A 10,388-nucleotide genomic window follows, 5' to 3' on the forward strand; every position below is an offset into this window, starting at 1 on the left:
AGGCTTCTCATTTAGCAGACTCTAGGGGGCCCAAAGCCCTTCCAAAACACCTGAGGAATCTTCTCTCAATCATCCTACCAGGTAGAAAACTTGAAGCTGAGGTACCAAACTGGCTTCGACAAGGACATTATCTCACATAAAATGAGTCCATAAAAAGGAGCTTCAAAGACACCCAGAACTCTGGTTTGTCTAGCTTTCTAATCAGCTCCAACTTTCTTCTTTCTCAGTATCGAAGCTCCTATAGTCATTCCAGGCATCATGTTCAGGCAGGATGTCCAGAGGCAGATATCAGTCAACCCATTCCTTCTGACTTTAAGAATGAGGAAACCATTCCTGAGACACAATGACAGCCTCCTCCTATTTCATCATGTTCACAAAGGGGTGGTTTTTGAATTGAATGAAATGGGCTTTGGGAAGTCCAATTTGCACTCACCTTCCTTTTGGATGTGACCTCCTGGAGGCCTAATTTTAAAGCACTCGACTAAACAGAAATATGCCCATCATATTAGAGAAAAAACAAAAGAAGGCAAGAACTCTCTTCCATCAGCCCACGAGGCTATAGTATTAGTGGTAAAAGCTTAGTAAGAAGTTTCTCTCTTGTGCTATAGCAGGTACAAAAGTAAAGACAGGGTAAACAAACTTCTGCCATAAGATTTTATTGGAACGATGCGTCTCTTATTTTAAAAACATCTGCACACATTTTGGGGGGAGTGTATACAAGGTTTCTGGCCTGGCAGCATTCATCATGGGAGATATGAGGCAATTTCTCTGTCTCCTGGCATCAGAATACTTCGGCAAGCTAAAACCCAGGCACAAGCGACATAGACTATGTGCCATTTACTTTGCAAGCAGTGTAGGTAGCAGTGGATGAGAATAAAAGTGGGCCCAGCCCTACTGCTTATGGTTACAAGGCAACCAATGAATACCTGAGACTGAGACTGGGGCTTGAAGAGACTAAAAGAGTGGGCTTAAAGAAAGTGGAAGGATGGACTTGAATATGAATGAACCCCTGTCATCAAAGAAGCCCCATCCCAGAGTCTGGTCTTCCTGCCCTTTTAGAATTGTTTCTGCTCAAATGCCAACATTGTGTTGGGGAGAGGGAAATGTCCCCCCAGCTATGAAATTCATTTTTTTATTCATCTGGGTATACCTAAATGTCCAGCCTGCTCTTCAGGTATACGAGATGAATCATTATCTTGGCTGGATCGCTTACCATTGATAAAAAAGGGACCCAACTGGTTTTTCTTAATAAAGCAAGCATGCCAAACTAGATCCTGTAGTAGTTAGGGCTTCTTGGTGTTGCAGACGAGAGGACTCATTGATGACAGAGTGTGTTTTGGGAAGTGTTACTGAAATGTCACCAGAGCATGGCTGAAAGAGGCTTGGGACATTCATAAACTTCATTCCTCTGCATCCCTTTTCCAAGCCACCATAATTAAAACAGCATCAAAATAAATAAATAGTGAGTTTCCGAGGCAAAACAAACAAACAAACAAAAAAACAACCAACCAAACAAACAAACAAAAAACAATCCACTCCTTCCCACCCGGATGAGACTAGAACAGAATTCTGACATTTTTAGAGCTCAAAGGACAGCTTAAGGGTCCACATCAGGTTGGAAAGTGAAAGACTGTCAACTTCTCTCCAATTCTACTACTTAAACATTGTTCAAGGAAGTGTCATTTATTTTCTGGGTTACTGCTAAGTCTCGTCAATCCATTTTCCATAGAGCAACCAACATTCTCAAAAAATGTAAACTAGCATGTCATGCCACACTCATGCTCAAAAACCTTTAACGTATTCTCTTATACTTAAAATGAAATCTGAACTTCTCTCCATAGCCTTCAAAGCCTTGATGACCTGAGCCCACCTACCTCTCCGAACTCATTTCCTTCTCCTGTTCCCTTTGCTACTGGGTTCCAGCCACATGACCTTCTATTCATTCCTGGAACAAGAAGGTCATTCTCATAGGACGAGTTTTACAGAGGCTCTTTCCTCTGCCTAGAGCGTACCCCCACTTCCTTACTCTCAATCTTGTTTGCATGTCTGTTTCATCAGGTTCCAGCCTGCCAGTTCCTCAGAAAGACTGTTCCTGATCATTCGACACAAAGTTAGTTGCTAGTTTGTTTCCTTCATAATTTATGATTTACTTATCTGTGTATCTGTTTTTTTCCCCTATTTCTGTAATAAAAATGTAAGTTCCTAAGTAGGAGATCCATGTCTGCCTTGTGCTTTTTTGTGTCCAGAGTCTCTTTGCAGATATGACTTACAAGTCATCAATGGATATTTATTAAAGGAGTAGATGGATCAGTGAATTAGGAGAAATGTAAGAGGTAAAATCCCACCTCTTCTAAAAGCATTTTCTGATTGTGCCACATGAAGGTGTCATCATAGTCTTTTCTCCCTGTTTTCTCTTTTGCATGCTTGTCATCGTTAATATTGGCTCTCATTTATTGAGTGCATGTTTTGAATGTTATTCTACGGATCAGATGTATTTACGGATGTAAGACTTATTTTCTCTTCTGATGATCTAACTGAAGTGTAAACTCTCAGCGAGAAAAGAAAATCACCACAGATGACTGGGATTTTGAGGGGATCTTTATGTTCTTGGGACTTAAGATCGACCCTGAAGGAGTTATAAGAACTAGAAACTATATAAAGTAGAGGGAAAGACACTCAAGAAAAGACAAATAGAGAGTTTGGAGAGAAACTGAAATGTGTGGAAAAATGAGATGACGTTTATATATAATGATTTGATTTGACAGCAAATGTCTGGACAATTCTTATCGAGAATATGATTTTTTGCCATTTATATAGTCATTAATTGCACCGTACTTTGTAAATATCTTTATTTGGTGTCTTGAACCATAATTTGAATTGTTTATCTGTATCGTAAATTTTTTTCTTTCCAATGAGATTATAAACATAATATAAGCAAAGGCCTGTGCCATTCATCTTTATATCTGTAGAATTTCAGATTATACAAATTGGACACCACTTGATAACCCTTTAGCTATGTCTTCTACCTGAGAATGATGCCTCTATATGACATACCTAATAAAAGATTGTCCAGCCTTTTGATAAACTTTTCACAGAAAGATTCTTATGAGGAGCTTGCTTTAGTATGAGTTTCTTTTTCGTTTTTTTTTTTAATGGCAGCAAATTTTTAAATTTTACTCCTTCTTTACTTCCCATCACTAATGCTAGTTAAGTCCTCTGGAATTATAATAAAAAAAATTTAATCTTTTTCTGTAAAGTCCCTTGTGTATTTGAAGGCATAATTATTTTCTCTTTTGTCTGTTATTTTTTAAGCTAATGTTCTTATTTTTATTAGTTATTCCTTATCAATATTAGCACTCATATTAAAATACATCTATTTTCTTAAACAATTGCAAAGTCAGTGTAAGCTCCATGACAACCTGTACCCTCCTTGTTTCATTCATACTGCATTCCCCTCATTTATAATAATGGCCGATATATAACAGTCAATGAAAAAATAGCTGTTAAATGAATAAATGAATGACTAGAAGTACAAGCTTTATCCAGGGCAATAAAGAAAGAAAAAAAACAGAGCAGGCATCCAAATAAAAAAAAAAATACAACTCTATTCATAGACAACATCATCATCTGTGTAGAAAATGTACAGAATATCTAAAAAGATAGTAGGTAAGTGAGCTTAGCAAGGTTGCAGGATACAAGGTCAAGTATATGCAGTCGTATTTCTACATACTAGCAGCAAACAATAGAAAATTAAAATTAAAGTACCACTTATAATAGCGTCCAAAAACCTGAGAAACTTAGAGATAAATTTGACAAAAGATATGTAAAACCTCTAAAAACTATGAAACATCACTTAGTGAAATAAAGTGAACCTGAATGAAAAGACAACCACCTTTATGGGTTGAAAGGCTCAATATTGTTAAGATATTGGTTCTTAAATTGGTCTATAGATTTAACACCATCACAATCGAAATCCTGGTAGGTTTTTTCGAGGAAATTGATAAATCGATCCTAAAAGTCCTATGGAAATGTAGAAGACCTTGAGCAGCTCAAATGACTTTGAAGAATAAAAAAAAAAAAAAATAAGAAGGCTAAAATACCTGACTTTGAGACATACTTAAAAGTTAGTCATCAAGACTGTGTAAAACTGGCTTAAATATAGACAAGTAGACCAAAGAAACAGAATAGAAAGTCCAGCATAGACCCACACATATGTGGACAATACCAAAGGTAAAAAAAAGTATGGATAATCTTTCAAACAAGTTGTGAAGGAACAAAAGGATACCTACCCATAAGCAAAATAAATGAACATCGATTTATACCTTAAACTACAAACAAAAATTATTCCAAATAGATCATTTACCTAAATGTAAAACCTAAAACTATAAAAACTCTAGGAAAACACATGAGAGAAAATCTTTGTGACCTAATTAGTCTGATTTCATTGGCTAAACACTAAAAGCGTGATTCATGAAATAAATAAAACATTGATAAATTTAACTTCATCAAAACTAACAATTTCTACACTTTGAAAGACATTGTTAGGAAAATGAAAGTCTTTGAAAGACACCATTGAAAAAATGAAGAAGTTAGACACAGACTGGTAGAAAATATTCACAAATCACATATCTGATAAAGATAAATTATATTCAGAATATTTAAATATAGTGACAGAAAAAAAGATGAGCAGCTGATTGGGCTTAAAGTGTCAGGGAGAAGCAAGAGGGAAGTATTACAAAGGGGTATGAATGAACTTTGTTGGTGACATATTTGTTAATTTTCTTGTTTGTGGTGATAGTTTCAAGGATATATATGTTCAAACTTATCACAATTTACACATTAAATAGGTGCAGTGTATTTAATGACAATTGCATCTCAATAAAGCTGTTTTTAAAAAATAAAAGAATACAGCCTTGAGGTTAGTTAGGTCTAGCTTCAAATTTCGCCTAGTCTACTCATGTGCTGTGTACCTTTAGACAAGTTATTGAACCTCTCTGAGGCTCATTTTTATTTTAAATTGATTATATTAAAATTCCTTCAAGCTTCATAGAAGTGATATAAATACATATAATAAGGTGTTTTAGATGCGTAAGGAATAGAGCTCTTTTGATGGTTAAATTGCCCAGGCTTCACCATCTCCATTTGTAATCATTAATAGGCAAGGGACTAAAGAATTTCCTAAGAGAAAAAAAGACATAATCCCTGTCCTCCACTGAGCTTCTGACATATTCACATGTGTCTGATAACACTGTCAGGGCACTGAAAGAAGCTAGATATCTGGAAGGACAGAAAATGAGAAGCCCCTTCCCAAAAGGGAGGGAGGAATCTAGATGGTGATACATAATGGAATAATGTTTGCCAGCTACAGCAATGGAAGAGATCCTAGAGCTCATGCTGAATCCAGCCATCCTGAAGACAGGTGTGCTCTCTGAGGATAGGACTACATGTGAGCTGACAGGGCTGCCTCACAACATTCTACACACTTTAGTGTCCAAGCAGCTTTATTGTGGCATGTTTCCAAATAAATACAACTGTATTCACAGACAACATTATCATCTGTGTAAAAAATGTATGGAATACCTAAAAATTATCTCTGTTTGCAAAAGTGTCACAGCAGCAATCAAGTCTCCAATATTGTGCACCATTGTTGTGTTTCATTGGCAGCAAGTGGATTTCTATCTCTACTGGTGGCCAGGAATGGCCAGTACTGATTTATAGATAATGTTAGCATCCTTGGCGAATACCCGAATATTTAAAGTATGAATTTTCCTCAGGCAAGCAGGGAATATTCTGCAACAAAAAGAACTGGGTATTAATTTTAACAAAACTATACCTGAACTCATTGCAGGTAAAGGCTGAGAAACTGAAATTACAAATGAGAAAAAAGAAAATATATAAGTAATGTATTTTTCCATAGCATGTCAGAGTAATGCCACATCTCCAAACCTAATGGAAACTTCTTTCCTCGTTGTACTCTTCTTTAGCAAGATTCAACATGGTTACTATCATAGTCTTCTTGAAACATTTCTCCTTTGACTCCTATGACACCATAGGATTCAAATTTTTCTTCCACCTCTCTATTTACTTTTTTTTCCCTCTTGCCTCTTTATTCATCTTTTCACAAATATATTTCTCCAACCCAAGCTCATCTCCACATTTTGTTATTCCATTGTCTATTTAACATCTCTACATGGATATCTCGTATCTCAAATTTAATTTATCCCTTTTCCCTCCTAACTTCTTCCTTAAATCTTCACCATCCCATAATTATCCACAAAGTAATAGTGAATGCAGAACCCTTAACTGCTCTAGTCCATTGATCTAGCCACTCTATGAAATAAGGAACTGAATTCGTCACATTTGAATTATCCTCAGTGAATCTACATGGCTCTTAACATCTCACAGCTCCTTCCATGAACTTAAAAACTGTCAATTTAAGAATCAATTCTAGGAAATTTTCAGGGAATCATTGTAAATTGTTCTGATATATAGTATATAGTCTCTCACTTCTTTCCTCATTCCGCTATCCACTTCCACTGAAACATTTAGAGTTTTTATTTATTTAGATCATTTTTCATAAATACTGAATGTGTCATGTCATTTATATTGGATTTTGAACCATTTGTGAACTCCTGAGGCATTTCTTTTATCTCCTCTCCTTCTGTAGCAGCCTTGATAAACCTGTCTATCCAGGACTACAATTTTATTCCCAGGAGTAGCATTACCTTTAGTCAGTGTGGCCACTGCAGAGTGAAGCAGGATAAATGGGATTAAACTGAAACAATAGGAGGTTCAGGCTAAACACGAGAAGAAATATGTTGAGAAAAAGTCCCTTAGACATAGGACTAGTTTCCCTTGAGGATATGGGAATATCTCCAGTCTAAGTTTTTTAGCCTAGTTAGGCATAAGCTCAATAAGAGTCTCCATCTCACAGTGGGCAGTTCAGTTGTTTTTCCATCTTAATGAAGATGAGAGGAGTCCCTACTACTTGGGCACGAGTTTTAATATCCTATGAAAAGGAAACATTTCATGGCCCATCCTATATACAGTATCCCCTTCTACGCTCTTTAAACGTCTAATTGTGACTCTAGGGAACAAAGTCAAAGACCCAAATTTTTCACTAACAATGAAACCTCATATCTGTTTTGAATCCCAGATTACACATTTGTTTTGAAGAATTTGTTCAAAGCTATTAGTCTATGACTGTTTTATAAGACCTAGTGGAGTTGTCTACATACATTTAGCACTTAGTTTCTGTTGATAATGCCGTTAAATAAAGTTAGTTCTCTAATTAGTGTAACAATGAAATCAAATCTCTTTTCCCCTGCAGGCTAACTCATGATGCATTTCTCTAGCAGAATGGTGGTGTCTGTCAGTCAAGGGATTTATAATTGGAGAGAAAACCCTAGCTACAATAGGACAGCTCTATATTAGTGGCAGGTTCAGAAATGGTGAAATGGGCTTATCTTCTTATTAATGCCTCTTGCTTTCCTTCTTCATTGGTCAGAGGCCCTGTGCAAATCAGATCAATTGACTGTATTCTTAATTATTTTTTCTTTAACCTATCAATTCTTAATTTGACAGCCTCTCTATTGACACGTCACCATTATTGAGGGCTAATCATGTTAGTTTTAGAATAATGAATATCTCATTCTGACATAAACAAATTAACATGTTTAATAAACTTCTCACAATAACGCAATTGCCCAGCTTTCCCTGGCTCCACCTGTGGATTTGTAATGAAGTTCATTGGAGGTCATGTGAAAAGAGTCCTTCATAATTTTTATAAATGTTGAGTGGCTCTGAAGTAAAGGTTACATGCTGGTTGCCTGTGGGCAGGATTGAGTCTGCAGATATATTTTATTTAGTCCACATGGTGCTGTCAAGTAATCTGATGGAGAGCTTTGGTTCTGTTGGTATTAACTCATGAGATTGAATTCTCTGTTGAAACATTCTGATAATCTCTAACAATAGTGACTGGATTATCAAAAGGGATTTTTACAAAGGGCAAATTATTTTTTTAAATTACAAATTTTTAGCTACTTGTAGTACAATCCTTTGAGTCCTTTGTCACCATCTATTGTTTATCTCTTCTTAATTTCATAATATACTTCTATCAGTGTCTTTTCTAACTAGTCGGTCTCTTGCACTTTGAATCTCAATTATATCCCCTTGTTTCAGATATGACGTATCCACCTTCCTTGAGAAGAAAAAAGACATCTTTCGGGAGCTCACTCAACTTTCTCCTCTCTACTGCATCATTTCTGTTTCTTTCAGATTTGTTTTATCCTTTTAATTGACTTATTTCATTCTATAACCATGCTTCAAAATCTTCTATTAGCTTTGTTTTCATTTTGACTATTTTTATCTTATCACATTATATTAATTAGTCAATTTATTAATTAAAAACCATTTACTGAACACCTAGACATAGGTATAAATTTCATCAACTACCAGGCTCTATATCTTTATAACTAAGACAAAAGTCAAGATTTTATGGACAAATGGTTTCTAAGCTGTTTATTATACCACAATGAGAAGTGGATATACTGATGAAACTTACACATCAAGACCCTATATTTGCATGGGTCCCTTCCAATGTGACTTTATGGTCATATGTTCTTGTGTAACCACTGTTATTTAAGACCATTTTCTCTTTCTACTCCAACATCCCCTCCAACATAATTCTCTTTGGCTCAGGTGGCCTGGGAGAGGCACAGGCATTTTTAGGGTATGAATATGGGAAAGTTGATTTGGACACAGTTTGGGTTAGTAGGATAAATTTCTGTGGTTTGCAGTCATATCCATGTGTAGTTAAGTTATTGCTAGCCATCACGAGGTAGACAAAAGTTTCAGAATATTCTTCCCACAAACTGTGTCAACTCACCCAAGATTGGGACACAAAAGACACAGAGTTCATATCTTGATATGAATGTCGCCTAACTCTACAAGAATGTGAATGAAGGAGAAGAAACAAGATTTAAAATGTGTAGAACTGTCAGTTAATCTGTAGAAAGTTCTTTCAGTTATTTGAAGTATAAAATCATTTGATTTAATTGATGAGTGGTCAAAATGAAAAGTCTCTCTTGCCAGAACTATACTCGATAATGCCTTCAAATCTTGGAACCTATATATACATATGTATGATATTAGAGAGAGGTTTCCTGAAACTTAACAACATTCTTAAAAATTGGTATGATGTTATCAATAATAAGTTGTGAAGTGTAAGTGAACTTTCCTAAACTATCAGTGAAAACATTTTTCATCCATACTGGAGAATAGATCAATTTATCTTCATATTTTCTCTGCTAAAAACAAGATTACAAAATTATTGTCATATATTGAAACAAAGAATACGTGGGCAACAAATGTGGAGAAAATTATATATTAGAGAGGTGAGTCAGAGAGTTAATTAATAAAAACATTCTATTTTTTAATTTGAGAAACTGTAATATAAATTGGTTTTTAAAATTTATAGTTCATTGTGATTTATTTTCTCATTCCAAATATTTGTTATTTCTCATAGCTAAATTTATATTCATAAATTTGTATTATTTTTCTTAAAGCAGGCCTCTGAAAATGTATAACCCTCTAGCTGCAAAATAACAGACTCAGTGAATTAAACTTTTCCAGGGGAACTTGGAATTTCCCAAGCAGAGGAAATAGCCTGCATTAAGGTTGGCATCACGTGTCATTTAGGGTCTCACTCACATTAGGCAAATTTAAGTTGGAATAAATCAAAGAGAGTTCAATAAGGGGACAATTTTAAAGTGTGGACAGAATGTAGGGGAACCATAAGGAGTAATACACCATATACCTATCTGTTATCTGTTCTGGGCCTGAAGGAGTGAGGGAAAACAGCAGTATTGCAACCCAGAAGCAGAGAACCTTGTGGAGAAGATTCAGTATGGATAGTAGCTGAGTACTTTATTTGAGGTATGCAAAGAGACCAAGATAACCAAACTAGGATGGAGTTGAAGTAATACATACGTATACTTTCACTCTCTTTCCTCCCTCCGCTCTTTTGACAGTGTCCCACTGTCCTAACTCTATGCAGGTGGCCTAACTATATCAGAAGCCAGGGGCCAGGGACCAAGGTGGAGATGTGTATAAAGTGGGTTTGAGAAGACAAACAAAAAAATCTGGCTGTATCTATCATAATTGTATACACATATGTATACAAGTATATATGTACATATGTGTGTGTATTTGTATACATTATACATATATGTACATACATATATGATGTGTTTGTAGTATGTATAATTGCATATAAAAATGAACTAACACCTCATTTACTGTTTTATAATTTGTTTAATTCACTTAATAACAGATAAAAATGATAAACTCCTGTGACATAAATTTTTTAATATGACAGATTTTCATAG

Source organism: Pteropus vampyrus, unplaced genomic scaffold (assembly GCF_000151845.1).
Source record: "Pteropus vampyrus isolate Shadow unplaced genomic scaffold, Pvam_2.0 Scaffold281, whole genome shotgun sequence".
In the NCBI taxonomy this organism is placed as follows: Eukaryota; Metazoa; Chordata; class Mammalia; order Chiroptera; family Pteropodidae; genus Pteropus; species Pteropus vampyrus.